The sequence below is a fragment of the Patagioenas fasciata genome, chromosome Z (assembly GCF_037038585.1).
Source record: "Patagioenas fasciata isolate bPatFas1 chromosome Z, bPatFas1.hap1, whole genome shotgun sequence".
NCBI classification, from domain to species: domain Eukaryota; kingdom Metazoa; phylum Chordata; class Aves; order Columbiformes; family Columbidae; genus Patagioenas; species Patagioenas fasciata.
In genome coordinates, this window is record NC_092560.1 from 1,832,408 (window position 1) to 1,854,237 (window position 21,830).

The 21,830-nt window shown below is 41.5% G+C and overlaps 1 protein-coding gene across 4 annotated transcripts in view; it reads left to right on the forward strand.

Moving 5' to 3' along the window:
* Window positions 1-6: 6 nt before the first annotated feature.
* Window positions 7-21,830, forward strand: part of ARB2A (ARB2 cotranscriptional regulator A) — a 261,097-nt gene continuing 239,273 nt past the window's right edge. For 3 of the 4 annotated variants that reach the window (XM_065861304.2, XM_065861306.2, XM_071802632.1), the window contains exon 1: window positions 9-115. The gene's annotated coding sequence lies outside the window, so the exon portion shown is untranslated. Of the gene's footprint in view, window positions 116-21,830 lie in introns of all 4 variants that reach the window. The other variant, XM_065861305.2, reaches the window with a different exon arrangement.

Sequence of the window (21,830 nt, forward strand, 5' to 3'; positions counted from 1 at the left end):
CCCGGAAGTGCAGCCGGAGGGGGGGCGGACGACACCGCCGCGCCCGGAGCCGGAGCGGCCGCGCGTTCCCAGTGGCGGCGCCGTGCGCGCCCCGCCCCGCGGCCACGGGCGCCAGGTACGTGCTGCGGCCCGGCCCGGGGAGCGGGGGCTGGGGCGGGACGGTCGGCGGGCCTTGGCGGCGCCGGGGCGGGCGGGCGGCGGACGCGGCCTCTCCTCACAGCCCGGCCCGCGGGGCCTCGCGTGTTGGCGGCGTCGGCCCGTTGCTGGCCGCCCCCGCCGGGCTCTCCGCGTCCCGCCGCTCCGGGTTTAACAGCAGATCTGGAATATTGTGTCCAGTTGTGGCCCCTCAGTTCCAGAAGGACAGGGAACTGCTGGAGAGAGTCCAGCGCAGCCACCAGGATGCTGAAGGGAGTGGAGCATCTCCCGTGTGAGGAAAGGCTGAGGGAGCTGGGGCTCTGGAGCTGGACAAGAGGAGACTGAGGGGGGACTCATTCCTGGGGATCAATATGGAAAGGGGCAGTGTCAGGAGGATGGAGCCAGGCTCTTCTGGGTGACAACCAGTGACAGGACAAGGGGCAATGGGTGCAAACTGGAACACAGGAGGTTCCACTTAAATGTGAGAAGAAACTTGTTCCTGATGAGGGTGTCAGAGCCTGGCCCAGGCTGCCCAGGGAGGTTGTGGAGTCTCCTTCTCTGCAGACATTCAAACCCGCCTGGACACCTTCCTGTGGAACCTCAGCTGGGTGTTCCTGCTCCATGGGGGGATTGCACTGGATGAGCTTTACAGGGTCCGTTCAACCCCTCACATTCTGGGGTTCTGTGATACCGGTGCCAACCGCCCTGGTAAAAGCCAAGTTAATGAAGGGACACGGACACCGTGTCACCGTCGTCCTGGGACCGGCCCCCTCAGACCACGTGTTTACACCTTCTAAGCTGCTGGAGAGTGCGAAATGAACCAGAAATAGAGGACAGCAATAATGTTTTCTGGTTTTCTACATAATTTAAAGCATTTTTTTGTTGTTCAAAGTGCACACTCACAGTCTTTGCTCCAGCTTTCTGGTTCTGTCAGATGCTTCCACAAAACAGGACTTGTCAGTTTTCCCTGTCACCTAATGCAGACTTTCTGTACCGCCATAAACAATAAAAAGTTACTCCATAAACATAATTCTCCAGACTTAATAATATAGCCCGGCTTGAGCAGTAATTCTCGTTCTGAGTTTTGCTTTCTACTAACGTGTGATTCACAACCTATTTTTGGAGTGGAGTTTCTTGTAGTTGGTCAGACAGCTTAGAAAGCGACGTGAAATACTTGACATTTCTGAGCTAACCAGACGTAAATGTAGGGAGATAATTTTTCATTGTAAATTGTTTCTGATACTTGGTCTTGGTTTGGCAATGAGATTAACTCAAAATGTGTTATTCTGAACCATCAGATGCTGCACATCTATAGTTCCTTTCAAAAAACACAGTTTGCACTTTGCTTTTTAAAGAAATATTGGATTCTTTTTTCTTTCAAAGTTGTATGTGGAAGCTTTTCATAGAAATGTACCACTTTCTTTCCAGATAGTTAATTTTGCTGTTATGTGGGCCAAGCTGCGTGGTCTTAGGTAAGCCTGCCCTTAAGCAGTCTTCTCAAAACGAAGCATCCACTTTACACTGCTTCTCCATGGAGTTTTTAGCCAAGGTAGTATCTTTGAATTAGCAGGTAGCATCTTGATCAGGACATATCATCATTGGAAAAAAAAAAGGTATTAGAAAATCGACAGGAATTACGAAGCTAAGTGTATACCTTAGGCCTTAATTGCACTTGGATTTGGTGACGCAGTAAAGAGTTGGGTGGTGACAATATTTGCCTGCGAAGAATCGTAAAGAATACTAGTACAGCAAAAAGATGGGCTCCTTTTGGTGATTGCTAATGTTTTCTTGGAATCATTGGTCAGACTGTGGGTGAAAGAGGGCAGCAACCCGCGGTAAAGCTGCCTGATGGCAGCATATAGGTTAGAGAATGCCTGTGTCATGTTAAAATTAGTTATTTTGTAATCATGTAGGAATAGCTAAAAATGCTCTTGTGTAGGGAAAACTACAGTCTTGGCAATTGAAGATGCTTAACGGCTTGTAGGGTATCACAAGGTGATAGCAATGTAAAGTACAGTAAGAACATGTTCATGTGCTCCTCTGGGTTTGGGGTTGAACAGATCTGGTGTTCTGAGTGTTTTGAATGTTATTTCGCTTTCTTTCAAAAAGGGAAATAATCATTGTTTGCTCTCCAGAGTGCTGTTCTTCATAGGGCAGCTGTAGACAGAAGCCCCAGTGACAGCTCTGCCCCTTGCTGAGGTCGCTGCTGTTACTTGCTGCCAGCTTGGCTGCTCAGGGTCGGATCTGCCACCCCCAGTGTTGGTCTGAGCACTCCCAGCACGACTCAGTCAAAACGTGGTGGGTTAAGACAGATGTAATATTCATGGTGTTTAAGCTGACCTGACTCTTTCTGTCTGAAATAGGTTAGCAGATGCTGGTAGGTGCAGGAATGAGATGAAAACCTCCAGCAGGCCAACAGTACTGAGCAGCTGGAGGCGGACAAGGGCATCATCATTTCAGAAGCATAGTGCACGCTCAGAGTGCTGTCTGCCTCGCTGAAATACCTTTAATTATTGGCGTTTTCTGTCTGTTTTCTTCAGATTGCTTTTTAAGTGGTTGTAGCCAGTTATGACTATATGTTAATCTCCTAGTTGACTTGACTGTGGTTTTTACTGAATTGCCTGTTATGTACTAGTTAGCTAATGTTTGGGAGAGCTTCTCCTTATAATTACTCAGTGGGGATTTATCTGTTGGTCTCTTTTCTTTTAAGTTCACAACCTTATTTTTTCTTCCCCTGAAGACTCAGTGCTGACTTTGGAGGTTTTGTCCATTCCAGGCTCTATAGAAAAAGTTCTGAATGCGACTCTATTGCTGGTACTTTGAATTTGACCCACTGTTCCTTTGGGGAACAATGTGCTGTGGTGACTGAGGAGTTTTTTAGATTTACAATAGATTCTTGGAATTCTTTGAAGTAAAGCGTACGTAGAAAGAATGAATGGATATCTTTTTTTATTTTTTCCACTCGCTTACTGAAACAAATTGGTTAACAGTGGGGAAGAAAACATCTGCTTATGAAATTTAATGCTGCCCTATGAATTTATTTTGTGCTGTAGAAGAGACATTTTTTTCTATTTATAAATGTGGTCATACATATACGTACTTAGTCTGTGGATCAGTTTCACAGGTTTGCACTGAGTGGTGTTCCTGAAGTACAATTTAATGGGTTTAAAACGGATTATTTTGAATGGGTGTTTTTCAGTGTTTTAAGTGCTGTGTTTTATATATATACGTATATATATATATATATATACACATACACACTTTTTTTTTTTAATTTTTGAGACGAAGACTGGAGTGAGGACTCTGGAACTTAATGTTTAACTACTTACAGTAGTCCTGTCATGATTTAACTCAAGCTAGCAATTCAAAACCACGATAGCTGCTCACTCACTCTCCCTGCTCCCTCCCAAATAGGGGAGAGAATTCAAAGGGAAGGAGGGAACTTGTTGACTAATATAAGCACAGTTTAATAAAATTTTGAAACAATATTAATAGATATCTAAAATGGGAAACAGAGTATAAAGGAAAAAATCCTCAGTGCAATTCCTCATTAACTCCATCCACTCCAAGCACCCAGTCCTGGGAGAAGCAACCTAGTCCTGAATAGCAGCCTTTGGAAGGGCAATTTGTCAAACTAAAAGAAACTTCCAAACAGAACTTGACCAAAATGGAGCAGAATCAGAAATGGTCTCTGTCCCTGTCCTGAAAATCTGTATCTCCTTAAATTCAAAGCCTGACGCTAATGGGATAGAGTATTCTCTTGATCAGCCTGGACGTCAGCCAAGGTCTTTGTCACCTGTGTCCCTTCCCAGCTGCTCTACACCTGTGGGCTCAGAATGTCCTCCCAGACCAACCAAGATAACAGCATGCTTTTACATTCTTTTGGCTCCAGCTCAAAGGCACTGCAAAATTACTTGAAGAACAACATTAACTCTGTCCCAGGGTGTCATCTTCTTGTTCTCAAACCAAATCCAAACAGTGACTGTGCTATCTACAAAAAACAAAAGTTTCAAATTGCACGAAGAAAATCAACTCACTTTCAATCAAACCAGCACAAGTCCTTATGCTGTTCTTATGACCGAGTCTTACTGGAAGGTGAAAAGGTACAACACCTGATTGCGTATAATCCTTGACCTTTCTGCTCAGCTACCATCAGATACTTATTAGTGCCACTTTTGGCAGCTCTTTGTTTTATGGCTGACTCTAGGAATTAGTCTGAGACCCACAAGTTGTTTCCCTCCAGCTACTCCCTCCGTCCCACTCAGGGAGTGCCCAGGGTGCAGTTTCACAGCCTGTCCGCTCTGCTCTCCTCTCCCTGCTCCATCTCTCCCGGCTCTGTGAGAGATCAGCTGCCTGCATTGTGGGCCAGGTAAGGAGACCGATCCAGCTGATGCAAAACTAGAGGTATAAAATGCTCCTTTCTCATTGCATCAGCTCACTCGTTGGCACTGGTGGGACTTTGTGGTCAGGAGCGGAGGGGCTGGAAGGAGGAGAAGGGGAGGACCTCTGAGAGCGTTGTATCATACGGGCTTCATCAAGTCATGGATCCTGCAGCCTGAGTCACTTCCACTTGAACTGGCTTTGGTTGAAAGCCCTTCTAACAGTTTCCTGAGCAGTCTGCTGCTGCGAGTTAATTATTAGTGATACTACTGGTGAGGATGGTGTGCTTTGTGGGCTTGTGCAGTCTTCATGTTTCTGTTACACTCTCCTGGAGAGTATCGATTCCTACTTGATGGAACCTCTGGTACTGCAGTTCATGTTCTGTTGAGCATCTATGCAAAGAGGAAGGATGAACTGTGTACAGCCAGACTAATTTCAAGTGTTTCTGCTTTACAGTTACTGTAGTTCCTGTTTTTGTCCAGCTACCTGTTGCCCAGAAGGAACTGAAGGGAACCACTCTGTGCTAAGCCTGCTATATAGGCATTTGAGTCTTGGAAGTATTGATTTTTAATATTTACCTGAATTAAATGTTGTCTTAGCAACTGTAGCATTAGCTGAAACCAATATAGTTAGCATGGTGGTAGATTTGGGAAACTGTTCAGTCAGCAAGTATCTTTTTTTCTAAGGCAGAAAGTAAGAAAGAAAATTTTCTTTATTGTAGAAGGAGAGATAATGGTTAAAATGAGAATTGGCTGTACATGTTAATTGGACTGCAAATTAGCCAGTTCTAGTGTTGACTGGAGGCAAGTCTGTACCTGAAGCACCAGTGATCATGAGTGTTAGTGTTTGCTTCTTGGTGCTTGTGCACTTGCAGTCAGACCCATCGGATGACATTGTTCAAGCCTTTATATGTTTTTTTGTAGTTAATTATCAGTTGTTCAGAAGGAAGTTTTCTTGTTTACTGCCAGTCTCAGGTCAAAGTTCAAGCTAAATATTTTTTTGAGAGGGACATACTGAAAAATGTTTTTGACTGTATTGAAAATTTTCTTGATTACTCTTAAATACCCCTAGGCATCTCCAAGATGTAGATAAGAAATATGAAATTTAATAGGAAGATAGCTTTGGAAATTGTGAACTATTTCCCTAGACAGCTAGTCCGGATTTGTCTGAATTATAAGCTTCATAAAGTTGCCATTTTCCATTTGCAATTAAATCTTTTAAGATATTTGTTTTGAATTCTCTGGATGTTTCAGCTGCAATGTACATACACTGCTGGCCTACTGAGCTTTCTTCACCGTGTCAGCTTTATGGAGCGTGCATGACGAAAGCTCCTGGTGGGACACAGGAAAAATGGGTTCTCCTGTTTCTTGTCATCCCTTAAACAAGGTATATTTTGACTTAGGAACAGGCACAGTGGACCTTGTTCTTGTTTTATTCCGGCTACATGCTGGGAGTTAGTAGCTACGATGTACTTTGCAGCTGTGGTATACCTCTGTGCTTGAAGCAAAACTGTCTTGGATTTTAGAGTAATAACTGCATGTCTGGGCAGATGGACAAGGCAATTCTACTTGATCATGTTGTCCGTGTGCCAGGTACTCTGCAGGTTGTCTTGAACGCTTCGTGGAAGACCAATCCCAACAGATAATGCAGTGGTTGTAGTTTCTTTTAGACTTCTACCCACCAGGCTTCACAAGGCCTCAAAATGCACATTTCAGTGAATGTCATGTTTGTGCCTAGTATCATTAGTGTATAATACATGCAGGTCTCAGTTTCTGTGTTTAACTGAAGAAGATGCTAAACCATATTATTACTTTACTTTCTTCCTTCTTGTCCTAAGTACTACAGTATAGCCAGGCAACCTGGAAAACATCTACCTTTTTTTCTAACAAGTAAGCATGTAATTTCTCTTGCAGAACATGTGTTCTATAAACCCATCTCAAGAAATAAGGTGCAGAGGGAGTGGACTAAATTTAAATGTAAGCAGGCACCACAGTCAGAATTAAAACTGGAAGTGTTTTCAAAGGAGAAACAAGTTAACAGGAAGACTTGGTAGCGAAAGAGACATTATATAAAGGCATTATGGAAATTTGGTGAAATGAGGGATAAATAGGCGTGCTCATGCACACAGTCTGTGTCTTTCTTGAAGAACAATAGTCCGTGGAGTAGAAGAGTATCTCCCCACTGAAGCATACAATTAAATCTTGTGAAATAAAATCTGAACAACTGGGAATTGTGTATCTGTGTGTTGATAACTCCCAAGCCGTGTCAGCATCGCTGCCCACCTCCAAGCCAAGGAGAAATACTTTAGAGCAAACAGAGCTGTCAAAATCAACAAATCTATTATAAATTCAAACTCTTGTTTGATATGTACTAGTCAATAAGTCAATAAGTGGAAGTTTCTTGATACTTTATTTTAAATGGTTGTGTTTTGGAATAGCAGAGTTTGAAATTTAGAAGAATAAACTATTGCCTGTTACAATGATCACTTATTGAATCTTTCGTTTGCTTTGGCTGTATTTTTTTCTTGCTCATGTTGGCAAATAGGCTAAAAAGTTTTCAGACAGCAGCTGTATGTACGTTCCTGCCTTGTTCTGTCGCCTCAGTTGTACCAGATGATGAACTGAATCTCAGACTTCGTAAGTTAAAAGTATACTCTTAAAATAAAAAGGGGTGGGGAGTCAAGGAGGAAGAAAACAAGGTAGTTTTAACTCGGATCAGGTCCCTGTTCTGGTTTAACCCTGATTTGCTGAACGGGTTCACTGTGCATTGCTGCGAACGGCTCTGTCAGCACCGCAGAGGGGGTAGCGTGGGCAGGGGGTGGGACCGCTTAAGTCGTTTTGCAGAGATGTGTTTGGGAATATGTCCTTTGATTCTAAGACCTAGGGGCAGAACGGTCTTTGTTCTGTGTTTGTTCTCTGTGACACAGTGGGGTACTTGTTATCTGTCCAGATGCAGTCGAACACAGCTTTCCCTTGGGTTGGATTTAACATTTCTCAGCATAAGAAACTGTCCTCAATTTTTAGAAATTTGAAGCCTGTTCTGATAATGGCAGCATGAAAGCTCCAGGTTATCTCACTCGGTGTTATGTCCACTGTGATATTGAAACTTTTATTTCCAAAAAGATGCGTTAGATGCTTAACCACCGTGCTATGTGAGATTTCCTATCAGTAGCAAGTCCCAGCTAGTATCCTGACTTGTATTTTATTTCTTAAGGCATGATTTTCTGTTGTCAGTGACTCAGAAACAGACAATGACATTTTTGGCACACAGTACCATTTGTTCTCAATTTCTGCTCTTTCTAGATAGTTGATATATCTCTTGATTTCTAGTATTACAGTCATGTGAATCATCCCACCAACTTCACTAATATCAGATAGATTGAATGTACATTCCGGCAGGAGTGCTTTAAGTTCTTGTTCATTATCTTCACAACATCATTCTGTGGGCAATTAAAGTTCCTTTTTTTAATTTTTTTTTTTTAATTTTCTATTCATTTTTTGTTCTGATAGTTCTATTCTCCTTGTCTTTCTTTCTGGTGAATATTTAAGTAGTCATAAAAATTGGAATAAATCCCTAAGGAGCAATTGTGAGAGGACCACACCAAAATAACCAGAAGTTTGAATTCTTGCCTGTTTGAGGTAGGCGGTCAAGAGAGGAATGAAAATATGCTGAGGTGGGTAATCCAGTTCCTTAATGATACCAACCACTACCTGCGTTTTCTTGGGATGGGAAAGAAAACTAATACCTGGCTTGTATCAGACTGAAATTTAATTTTTCAAAGGTAGTCACGTATTCCTTTGAGAATCTCAAATTTTGCCCACCCAGTGAAGTCCTGAGGAAACACTTAAAAGAACATTGTTTAGAAAACTTCTGAGAATTGTGATCTTTAGAGAGTACTACGAACTGGAATATAAGAAAGCTTTGTGTGTGGTAGTATTAAACCACCTAGCTTTCCAGAAGAGGAACATGGTATAGATAACCTAGTGTTTTAAATTTGTTTGCCTGTGCCAAATTGCATTTATCTGCTGTTCTATAGCAGTATAGAATAACAGATAGATGTATTTTAATGTTTTACTTTATGGGAAATGTTGGTAGATATGTGCCCAATAAATTTACCCTGAGTGTGGTCAAGCGTGGGAATGGGGCCAGAGAGGCTTTGGAATCAACATCCTTGAGCATGTTCAAAGCCTGACTGGACAAGTGCCTAAGCAGCCTGTTCTGATAACACCTACCTTTTCAGGAGGCTGGACAAGTTGACCCCCAAAGGTCCCTTCCAGTATACAAGATGCTGTTCTACAGCGCCTCTGTGTTTTTTGATAAGACGTGATCCTTGGCAAGGTCTACTTTTTTGTGCCAGGTATCGAGTTTTAGGATGATTCTACCTGCACAAAACGTGCTGTGCCATTTTCGTTGTTCGGACGCATCTACTAGCGCCACAGAACAACCCAGCGTGTGTGTTCCAGCCCTGCCCTGTAGTGAGGGTGACCCCTGCACGTGGACAACAGTGAGTTTGGTCTGAGGAAAGTTCTAAAAGGCTTTGTTATTCCCATACTCAGTCTGTAATGGCAGGATGATTGAATCGCAGAATGGTTTGGGCTGAAAGGACATTCCCAGCTCCCCCAGTGCCACCCCTGCCATGAGCAGGGACATCTTCACCAGCTCAGGTTGCTCAGAGCCCCGTCCAGCCTGGCCTGGGATGTCTCCAGGGATGGTTCATCCACCACCTCTCTGACCAACCTGGGCCAGGCCGTCACCATCATGGAGAAGAGTTTCTTCCTCCTATCTAATCTAAATCCACCCTTTTTCTGTTTAAAACCACCAACCCTTGTCTTTTAACTACCTGCCCTTGAATAAAGTCCCTCCTCATCTTTCTTGTAAATCCCCTTTAGGTACTGGAAGGCTACTCTAAGGTCTCCCTGGACCCTTCTCTTCTCCAGGCTGAAACCAGGGTACTGGAGCAGGGTGGACAAGGAAAAGTTTGAAAGGAGTAGAGTTGGCAGCTTCTCTGTGAAGGCACTTGAAATGAAAGGATGGAAGAGGACAGCTTGGGCAGGGAGTGCAATGGCACTAGAACCTCTTGGGGTGCAATGAAACCAAGTGGGACTGGGACCTTGTGAGAGAAATAGGAGAGGATGGTTGAGAGGCACTTGGATATGGAGAAGGAGTACCTAAGGATGGGAGGAACATTAGGGACATACTTAAAGCTGAAGAGAGGAAGGTCAGGCAGAAAAATTAGTAGTTTGTTATCAAGTGGGCACCTTCATTCTACACATTGACAAAGGCAGAAGTACAGTGGAAAACAACGAATATGATTGTGCCTTCATTTTGTTAATGAGTCGGATGATGATCGCATAGAGAGTACATTTATTAATTTTACAGAGAGTGCCAGGCTGGGAGAAGATCCAAGTTCTGTGAAGAATAAATTTAGAATTTTAAATGGCTTAGAAAAATTAGAGAAACAACGTAAAAGGAATAATGCCATTTAAAAGGACAAATGCAAAATACTGTGCTTAGATTAGATAGTTCCCTACATAAATACAAAATAGCAATAATTCTAGAAAAAAGAATCGCAGATTTTTAGGTGAATCATAGTCTGAACATGCGTCAGCAGCACTATGCTGTTGCAATAAGGGTAATCATTCTTCTGGGATGTATAGTTAGAAGGGACATATTTAAACATGTCACGTGATAATTTAATTCTACTCCTCATTGCTTGCGCTTTGTCCATTTTGGGCGTTGCATTTAAGGAATGCTTTGAGCCCATGGGAGGGTCTTCCAGGAAAGCAACAAGAATCTGCAGAAGTCTAGAAAAAAAAGTGAAATGTGTAAAGGTGAAGAGAGTGATTTGTTCAGACTAGGGGAGACTAGGACGGACATGAAAGCATTCCCCAGGTATGGGAGGGGATGTGCAACGAGAAAAGGACATAAACTTCCTAAGCGTGAACTTATCAAACAATATGAATTTAACTTTAGGGAGGATGTGGAGTATCCATCATGGGTATTTTTTTAAAGAATTTAGGCAAGACCACACTGGACAGAAACTTAGATATAGATGACACTAACTTACAGAAGTAGGAGAGAATGAGGTGACGTCTGTTTGTTTGTGTTTTCTCCACATTGTTTTTACTCCAAGAGTGGAGTTTAGTGCATGGGTGCTAAACTACATTTGTGCAGGCAACCTTAACTTTTATATTTCCTGATACCCATAGGCTTGACAGTGCTTCAGTAGTGTCTCTGGGTAATGAAGGCACACATATTAAGTGTGTGCTATCATCTATGGAAACAGAATATGGACAGTTTTTAAGGTTTTATTCATCTGCAGGGTGATTTTAACCAGCTTGAAGGTGTTTTAATGCACTTAAAAGAATGGTTCCCAATAAAATGAGTAATATCCAATGTTTCAGCTTTCACAAATTTGTCACGGCTGTGGCCCTGATAGTTTTGACAGTGTCATGACGATAAATTTTGGCTGTTTCACACAAATTGAAGAATCAGAATCAGAAAGAAATTCGTAAGGACACAAAACTGAAACCCTTGAGACCAGGAGCTTTAATTCTTGCTCAGCCACACATTGCTCATAATGATTCTCACATCCCTTGTTACAAGCTGTTTGTTGCTATTGTGGGTGGTAACTAACATCTTGCAAGATTGAGAAATTTTTTGAAACTGATTTTTAGGTATAGACTTATTTTGGTAGATGCTTTCCATTTAGTTTGCATCCTATAACTAATTCTCATGCTATTTAAATATCTTGCTAGTTAAGATACATTTTACCGGGAATGTAAAAATAATACTTCTCTGCTATACTGGACTTAGTTTTAAGGCACTTGGGTCCTAATTTCAGATAATTTCGGGTGTGGAGTCCATAATACTTAGATTTTTAGGTGCTTTTAGTTTTGAATGTCTCCAGGTTCAGTTCTCTGTCCCATGTCCCTCTCACCCCAGTGTTTGTTTTTAATCTTCATCAGATTTTGTTGAGTCACCTTCCAGATTTGTACCAAGTCTCCTAAGCTTAATTTACATCAAAAGAGTGTGCATTTGTCTGGCACTGCCGATGTTTTATTAACAAGATTTGGGTGGGGATTTTGTAAAATTACTTTCCATCTGCTTTTACCCCTCATTTTCTTGTGTGTGTTTTTATTTTGTTTTCTGTGTCGTTTTTCATGGTTTGCGGTAGAATTTAGTGACAAAGCATGGAGACTGAAAGTTTTGGCTTCTCCTTCTCTCCCTTTTTCTTCCTTCTCTAGCACAAGGAATTTAGGACAAAATGTTTGACTTCTTCGGACTAACTCACATCTTTAAGCTGTTGTAACTGAAGTGTTTATTCTGCTTTCATTTGGCAGTAAGTTGAAAACAGAAACGGCTGGAGAGTTGGCTACATTATCAGGTGGATTCTTGCAGTATCTTTTTTGCTGTGCTGTGATTGTTCTTGGTAGTTGATGTGATATTTTTCTTTACAGGTTCATTTTGTCCTGTGTTTCTGCCACTAATGTGACCTTATAATGCTGGATACAGCTTTCATTTCATTAAAAAAGGAACAAAAAAGAAACTTTGCTTACATGAGAATACTTTAAGGGTGGTGCTATTTCACTGCAAATTGTATTGAAAATTATCAGTTAAATGAGAAAAAGTTTGTACTAAATTATAGTGTGCTTTTCAGAAGTCTCTTGTTACACTCAATGAGGCTGATTCTGGTTTGTAGTTTTTCCATAAGACACGCTGTACAATGTTTCTCTGCTTTTATTGTGTTGATTTCCCTGTAGCCTTGGGAAGCAATGTGATCAGCTGCTGTAGAATTTGACATAAAAAGAACTTTAACATGGACAGACCTTAATACACTTGTATTTTATTTACATGACTTTTTAGGGTTAGGTGTTATCCATCTGATCATAAGGTGACATGAAGGCAGAATAAGGCAATAGATTGTTTACCGTCGTCCTGCCATTACTATTCTTTTATTGATAAACTCTGTTGTAGCTGTTACATTTCTCAGCTACCATGCTATTCAAATCAATAAGTTGTGTTTAACAGCAGCATTCCTTCTAAAAAGGCATCTAATCACAGTCTGAAAGAATTACGAACAGTCTCTTCTTCCTGTGATTTATTGGTTAATCACTCTCAGAAAAGACAACGACAATTTATTAAAGCTGACCCAAAGAATGATAAAAGAGGTTTTAAGCGATGTGCTTTGTTGCTCATTTTAAGTAATACTTGGAATGATAAGGAAATCCTGGAAGATGAGAGAAGTGCTGGTGGCATGGCAGTATTTGTTAGAAACGAGTGGTTCTGTACAGCAATAATAGATTGTTTAGCTATCTGTCACAACTTGGGTAAAATAGAGGGATCTTAGTGACAAATTTATTAATAAATAATTATATGACAGAATAAACTCTGTTGAGATAATGAGTTTGCTTGATTACAATTAGTGCTTCAATATAATAGATGCAAGATTTTGTAAAGGGAGTACTAAGATAAATTTTGTTCAAGCTTCAGAGGTGTTTAGTATCAGTAAAATAGCCACATCGAGAGGCACTTACGGTCTTTCTGAAAAAGGTGTGAGTAACAGTTTTTAGGACTTGACTGTAGCATTTTAAAAAAGTGTGGGGAAAATAGACCAAACTGAACTTACAAAGGCATGGTAATAACCGGTGGCTAAAACCTGAAGTCAGAGTAATTAAAACTGGAGATAAGGTACAAAAGGCGGTGACTGGCCTTTCAGACTATCACAGCAAATGATTGACTCCTTAACTCCTCATAACATGAATTTGGGAGTGGATGCCTTTCTGGAAGAACTGCTGCGGTTAAGCATGAATTACCAGTCTAGAGAGTGGTAGCTGGAGGAAATAAAAGGTGTCTGCTTAACAGGAACTAATTCTGATTGATTTTTTGGGCCTCTCTCAGCTGAAACTGTGAACCTTCCAAGGAAAAATCATCAATATCCAGTGATGCTTTTTTGTCAAACTAAGTTGCATTTCCACTCTCTTTCTTCCTACTCACGTGCTGCTTCCACCTGCACGCAGGAGTTTGGCAGTACTTGGCTGAACTCTTCTCCGTCACAGCTTCTGAGCCTACAAAATATAAGATGCTTCTTCTCCTTAGCAGGGATTCATTCAGACTGGTAGGAAATTTGATGTTTTCCACAACACAGACAAGTAAGTTTACCAGGTTGAATTAGAATTAGTGAGGTTTCTTTACCCTTGTGTTTGTAGTGGTTACTACTAGGATGGAGTGTTTAGGCTGAAGGCCGAACCCAGCTATTTGATATATTTGTTCAACTCATTCAGGTGATTCCCATAACAGGTAGAATTTGATTTTTTGAAGGGCTGTGTTTGGGTAACTTTCCTTGATAGCATGGCAAATAAAAGTCATCAATATGGCAAAAGAAGACAAAACGAGTCCTTGGCTGTATTGGTAATAGCGGAGGTAGGGTGCTTTGTCTGGTTTGTCCCCTGAGGTCAAGAGAGATATTAATAATTGGAGAAGCTCCAGCAAGTGGGCACCAGGTTGATAAGTATGTTAGAAAGATGATTAGCATGTCAGAGAACTCGATACTTGGAGAAAGGCTCAAGGAAGTTTGTAGAGGAGGGAAGACCTGGAGAGATTTCATCAACCATCCAACACCCAGAAGGTACTTACGGAGGTGGAATTGTTTTCTGTTCACAAGGATGTGTTGTGAGAGGAGAAATTTCCATCGGGTATGAAAAAATCTGTTAGAAAGATTAAACACTGGAGGAAGTTCATCACAAACATGGTGGGATATCCTTAACTGGGAATATTGAAGACTCCTGTTGGCAGCGCCCTGGCTTACCTGATGTAAGGCTTAAGGAAGTAAGGTCTGACAGAAGGCTGGAGAATGGATCATTTCCAGAGGTCTTTTCTGACCTAGGCTGCCCTGTGGTGCTGTGGTTAGAGCTTATTTGGCAGTCTTGGCTCTGGGCTAAGCTAATAAGGTTGCAGATTAGGCAGTAACAGAGATGTCTGAAGAAGTATGATTACAGTTACTGACTTAGGCAATTAATGGAATATTTTTAATGTGAATGTTAGATTTTCAGTAGAACCAGTAAGGAAAATGAAATTTACTTGCTTTGCTTTTTCATCTTTGTTCTCTTTATTGTTTTGTAGCAGAAAGTAAAAGAAGATCTACTGATGTGAAAAAATGAAAAATCAAGCGTGATGCAATCAGAATTTTAAATGAAGTTAATCTTAAATAATCAACTAAAAGAATAATGTGTTTACATTATTCATATTGTTTACATGTATATTATAATGTGGTGCTGCTTTATGACAATCCAGCAGAAGCAAATGTGGACTGCATGTGCTTTACAGAGCTATTTGCTTTGCCTGCCAAAATGAAGTGGTACGTCTTGGTTCAGCTGGCCAAATAGCACCTGCTGCCTCTCAGGTAGAGAGCAGAGCAAAGACGTTGGAGATACTGCGTTAGTAAAGCTGGAAGAAATGATAAAGTCAAAGAAACAGGCATCCCACAATAGGAGAAGCTGTAGGGCAAGCTTTTTGAGGCAGACACTGCTGGAAAGAGAAGCTACGTACACTATGGGAATTCAGGATATTTTAGCCTAATTCTGGAATAAGGTATCTTGGTAGCCCTGCGTGCTCATTGCAGTTGTACATGATTGGATTCTGCGTAGCATCCATCCATGGGTATTTCTGTGTCATCAGAGTATCTGCGTTAGATGCAGAGTATTCAGGTGGGGTGGTGATATTTATTCTTTGCACGTGCACCTTCTGGAAGGCGTTGGAGGAAAGAGTTATGGCACAGAAAGCCGAGTGCACCTCTTACCTGTCCCTAATCTCGTTCTGTGTAACTCCTCAGCACAGGGTCTGGGGTAGAATGAGAAACACCTCGCTGTGTACAAGAATCTCAGCTACTGACCGGGATTCACCGCATTTCCAGCCAATTTGTCTTCTTTTCAGAGGTCTTCAGTTAATGGCAGACAGCTCCTCTGAAAGTTGCACTGTTATTTAAGCGCAAAGGGGGAGAGAAAAAGAGTTATTTTAAAGTACTAGACACATATGCATATGTCTGGGTTTTTTTAGCAGCTTTGATGGTAGCCTAAGCAGAAATTATTTCCCCGGAGTTTTCCAGTCTCTCTTTTTCTCTCTTCTTCAGCGGCTGTCCTGCAAATTACTTTGGTGTCTCTCCTAAGAGAAGGCTCTTTTAATAGTCTTCGAGTTTTCCTGTGTTCAGAGGCCTTTTTCTCTCCCAGCTGACCCATGGGATTGCTTGAGAGAAGATGACATTAAAAAAAAAGATTAAAAATTCTGGCTTTGTCCTGTAACTGCTTAGTATGTACAGAGATAAGGCTATTGAGAGTCTGTCTTCTCCACCCCACCTTTCAAGCCAGAATTCCATTAAAACCAACAGTCTAGTGCAATCATCCTAAAATCTCATCCAAAAAAGAGTGTGGGGTTTTTTTTAATAAAACTATCACAGAGCAATTTCAGGCCTATTATAAAGGAATATTGTGCCAAGTCTTTGTGACTTATCCTTGCGATGTATGCTGACAGGAAAATCTGATTCTGTAGTTAAAGAGCATATCACACAACTGTTTGCCAGATAATTATATTGCTTCAACATTTGTTTTTGTCCTCCTCAGCTGAGATGTAGCACCATGCGCCAATAGAACAACGCAGTGCAAATCTTGCACTGGATATGCAAAAAGTATGTGTGTATATATATCTATAAGTTAGTTACCTCCCACATGCTACATGGGCTTTTTGTGGGGCTTCAGTGGGAGAGTCTTTGTTCTTCATAAATGTTAAATCCTTGGATTTTCCCTAGCATCTGCTGTTCATGGAGGATTCTTGCTGGCCTTCTAGAGGAAGGTGGTGGTGAAGGGCATTTTGAAATTAATGTCCTACTCACCCGTGTCCTCTCAACTTGGGTGGTGAGGTTGAGAAAGCCAAGGAAGGTTCTTCAAAGCTCTTCTTAAAACAGGAATCTGATGGTTGAAGGAAATCAGTCAGCTGGATGGCCAAAAAAGGTGAAATATACAAAAAGAGGTTATCTGAGAACGTTTTGGTTTTGAGGAGTTGAGTAGTCTGTGAGAACACCTGTGGATTCCTCCCATGAGCAGAGTTCTCCCAGGCAGTGTTCTCCTGCCCTCATGCCAGGATCTGTCCGCAGCATCGCTTGCCTGATTCATCACATAACTGTCCATCTACCATCAGGCTGGGTTCTCCATACACTTAATTATTGATAATCTGCCTATTTAAGAGAATACTGTATTGTGTGTTGTTGTTAGGCAGCCAAGCCTCCCATAGCGACTTGCTCACTCTCCCCACAGTGGGATGAAGAGGGAATCAGAAGGGTAAAACTGCAAAATCCTCATGGATTGAGACAGTTTAATAGAGAAAATAATAGCCTCATGCTCAAGCAAAGCACGATGAGAAATAGCAGGTGTTCAGCCATCTCCAGGAAAGCAGTGGTCCACCGTGCCTAATGGTGACTTGGGAGGACAGACACCATAGCTCCGAACAGCGTATATTCCCCCAGCTCATATGCTGAGCATGATGTTGTATGGTATGGAATATCCATTTGTCATTTTAGGCCATCATCCCGACTCTGTCCCAACTCTTGTGCACCCCCAGCCTGGTTGCTGGTGGGGTGAGATGAGGAGCAGAAAAGACCTTGGCTCTGCATGAACACTACTCAGCAGTAACTAAAACATCCCTGTGTTGTCAGCTATCACCTTGTAAACCTCACAGAGGCTGTGTTGAGGTTGTGCTGGCTCTTTTCACCAACCTCATGGAGTTCAACAGGGGAAAGTGACAGATTTTGCACCTGGGACATGGCAACCCTGGCTGTACAGACAGACTGGGGGATGAGATGCTGGAGAGGAAAAGGTTCTTCACCCAGAGGTGCTGGACACTGAACAGGCTCCCAGGGAGGTGTCACGGCCCAACCTGACAGTGTGCAAGAAGAGACTGGACACCGTCCTCAGACACACGGGGTGACCTGTGGGGTTGTCATTGCAGGGACAGGAGCTGGACTCCATGAGCCTGGTGGCTCCTTCCAGATCAGGACATTCTGTGATTCTTCTCACATTCTTTTGACATGTTTATTTGATCATGTTTACTTGCATATGTTTATGATGGTTATTTCCAGCATTTCACGAGAGTTAAACCTAAATAATTAAAATTTCAACATGTGTAATCATCTTGACTCTGCTTTGTATAAACAACTGAGTTGCTGACACGGTGGGGACGCTAATGCATATAGCTCATAGTCCTATGCTTTTTGAGCTTGCAGGGTAAATAACACTATATGGCAGCTGCTGTGCAAGTAAATCAACCTTTAGTGTTGGCTGCAGTCATGTCAGCAAGTTTCACCATTGGTAGAATGCGAAGATGTGCCAAGATTCAGGGACTTCAGAATCTTCCACAGATTGTTTGTGTTCTAGTGGTTAAAGATCCTGCTCTTACAGCATTTATTACAGCCCTCCTGTGCATCTTCCCTCCGGCTTTTTGCAGTTGTATGGAGAATGCTCTAGGCAAACAGGCAAGTTTTCTGGAAATTCTGATGTCTTAATGAGTCTATTTTAAAATATGTGCAAAAATCGTTTTTTACTTGAGGAGATCTGGGCAGACTTTAAGAGGCACACGCTGCTAAGCTGATCCTCTGGCTAAATTTCCGATCTCTAGAACTTGGAGATGCTATAGCTGCTTATTAACGAACTGACCAGAAGATGCTGCCTCTGACGTTCTTCTGATACAAGAGGCAGACATCCTAGCTGGACTTTTTCAAAACCGTTTAGTCTAAAGCAGACTGGAAATAATTGGCTTTCAGAGCTGAAGTTTGGCAAATCTGTAACGAGTTGAAAATAGGGTCCTTCAAATGAAAGAAAGTGAAGTACAGCCGTAATTGACACAGTTGTTACTGGTGTCATCTGTAGTGCCCTGAAAGCGGGGATAGATAAGGTCTAATTAGACACAGAATACTGCTAAGATTAAAGTATATATATGTTTTTTTCTTTGTTGAACCAATACAGAGAAGGAACTAGAGCCAGACTGTGACTATGTGAATTAAAACTGAGTCTTGGTCATCAGCTGCATTGCAGAAATCTACCCCATACTTGTCCCTAGCTTGCTTGGCATTCGGTTTACAGACATCAGGACTCTAATTCAACTGTATTCTAATGAAGTAGTGCAGTAAAATATGCATTCCGACGAGTTCTGTCACATTATGTCCAGATAAACTTGAAGGACTTGTGCTGTTTGAAAACACTTGAGGGTTTTCTTCTTATGTTGCACTTGCAATGGGTTAGCACTGCAATTATTTTTAGCCCAATTTGGAGCATTAGTACCATGTAGCATTGTTTTAATTTCAGGTACTACTAATGCAAAGCAAAATCACAGAATACCTTTTTTTGAGGCATTTCTAGCTGCATTTACACAATGAAGAATAATGGCAGTCTGTAGGTATCTATGTGTATGTGCGTATTTTTCAGAATCGCAATATAAAACTGTGTAGTTTGATTTGCAGACTAGCACTGTTACACAATGAAAAGCTTGGTGGTCTAAACTTCCAGGATCACTTTTCAAACAAGAACTTGCAGTATGTACGTATATTTCCTCGACTGTGCAAAGGCCTGTTGTGTTTGGCATTTTGTTTGTTTGTTTTTTAATTTAATGACTATGTGTTCTGTAGTTGCAATAATAGGGGTATTATGAAAATGCAGCTTTGTTTTCTCATGTGAAACCAGGATTCTGTTTCTGGTGTCACGTTATTTTAAGTATTGCTGGGCATTGAGTTGAAGAGACACAGAATATGCATAAGACACGTTGTGAAATAATACCTGAAGTTTGCATGGGAAAGCAAGATGCATAAAAATAAATATACATTCTCTTGGCAATAAACTTATTTACTGTAAATATTTCTTCAGGTGAAATGACAACTTGTTCCTTGGGAAACATGCTTGCTGTAGCTAGTGCCAGAAACATTCACAGAAAAGGTGTTTTTAAAAGAATCATTTAAGTAATTGTACAGAATGTTTAAAATAATCTGTATTTATTGCAACAAACTTGATGATGGTATTTGTGAACTGTATGGGGTGGTCAGTGTATGCAGTTGAAGATCCCTGATGCCTAGAATAAAGTGCAATTCCGGTATTTGTCTATGAGCAAGCATTCAGAGAGCTTTATAATTTTCCCACTGTTCATTTCCGTACCATCAGACTCTAGTTCATTTGACATCTGTCTGTCAAAGAAGGGAAATCCAGCCCTCTCATCTAATTTCTTTTGTTTGTCATTTAAACAAATATCAGTGAGGGGATTCAACAAAATGCTGTGTTCACACAAACAATGTGTAAAATACCGTATGCTTCTTTCATCCTCGTTCTAATATCAAGTCCTCCCTCCAGTGGCTGCTGTAATGGTTTGTCGAAAGGAACTGGAAACTTTCTCTCTCAAAGCTAGACTGGAATTTATTTGTGTATTTATTTATTTTGGTGCTTCTAGTTGGGCAAGTGAAGCTGTTAGGTTATCTCCTCTTTCCTTTGTGTCAGGATCTCCATCAGTTAAAGGAAGAAGAAGGGCTTCCCTTGTAGAATCAAGAAAGCTGGTGATTCTTGGTCACTGCATTGATTAATCTGATCAGGGCATGGGGAATAGTTTATATAGGTAAAGCTGTTCAGATAAATTTTGGATTTCTTCCCTGGGGTAATAACAAGTCTTTGAGCACCTGTATGTACTTTGTAACTGCATTAGCTTATCTATACCCAATTACGAATTTTCAAATATTGTGTCGGGAACACTACCCAATTTGTATGACTAGAATAATTTTCATCTGGACTATCACAAAACACTATCACTGTCATTTTCCAGCACTTCTAATAACTTTAACTGGAATGGGTTAGCTTCTTTTCTAAATTATTTGCTTGAATGTACATGGTTTTGTGCTGCAACGGTACAAACTGATGATGGGCGAGATTTTGTATATGGTGATCTTTATTTGTGAAAAGCCTTTAATACCATTCACGTTTGAATGAATCAAAATTTGAATGATTTTAATATTTACATTGAGTACACTGGAAAACACACAAAAAATGTGGTTTTGCTGTTACTTTTGTTGATTACTTTTGTTGTGAGTGCTAATGTGATTAAAGTCTTAGCCAAAAGATCCGTATTTTAAATGGGTTGTGTCGAGTCATGTCATAATTTAACAAGCACACAATCTAAGCAGAGCTTTCCTGGTGGAGTTCTGTGTTTAAAAAACCTTCAGCCGTCTCCTGTCGTTTCCATCAAAGTCTCCTGTAGGCCCAACTTGTAGAATGGATTATTGGACTTTATTTAACCCCAGCTTAAAAAAAACAAGCAAATAACCCCCATCCCCACCAGACCTTCCAGAATATCCTCTCCTTAGTTAATAACTATAATCTCCATAAATTGCTATATTTCTCCTTAATCTACAAGAAAATGTATCATGTAATAGGTTTTCTCTAAAGACAATAGAAGAGTGGTCTTTATTATGCTTTATTTTTAATTGTTTTCTCCTGCCTTTACAGTGAACCATTGTTTCTTAAAATACACTATTTTGGGTTTCTTTCTTACCAAGTGTCACGGTCTGTTTGGCGATGGGCTCGTGATGGTTCTTTTAACTTGATCTCAGAGCGCAAAATTAAGGCGACCAAAATACCAAGAGGTTATGATTCAATCAAGCGGTGCTACTTTATTAATTTGCCTGTAAAGCGACACGCAATAGAGAGTAAGAAAAAGAAAAGGGAAAAGAAACGGGGAAAAAGTAAGAGTAAGGATGAGAAATGAGGTTGTGTTTATCACCAGTTCAGTTCCAGAAGCTCCCTCTGGTGTCCGGTCTCGTGCGGTCCGACTGGTCCTCCGTCGTGGTTCGGGATGCTCTGGTGGGAAGATCTTCAACGGTGTCCATTCTGGAGTCATCTCTTATGCTTCTTCACCCGCCCTCACTCCCATTGTTTCAGCCCAGTCTCCACCTTGATTTCGCAACCCAGGCTCGAGAGATTCACGCTTTCTTTTGCCAACACTTACGTGTCCAGCATTCAGGGGTCTCTCTCTGGTCCATTGGGTGACCTCAGGACCCTTGGTGAGCTCCTGGGCATGCTGCTTTTCGTTGGCCATTGTTTGGGGGAGCAGGTGGGGGACACGTGTGACTGAGGCTGTAGGTGAGCACACATCTTCTGGACGGCAGCTGTTGTCCCTGGGTCGAAGAGACCCTCATAACAACAGCTTTCAGGAGGCGGGGGCTGGTTTGGCTGGAGAAGCAGGCAAAGTCCACACAGCAACCATTGTGAGCAGGAGCCCTCCCTTATCGAAGAAATCAA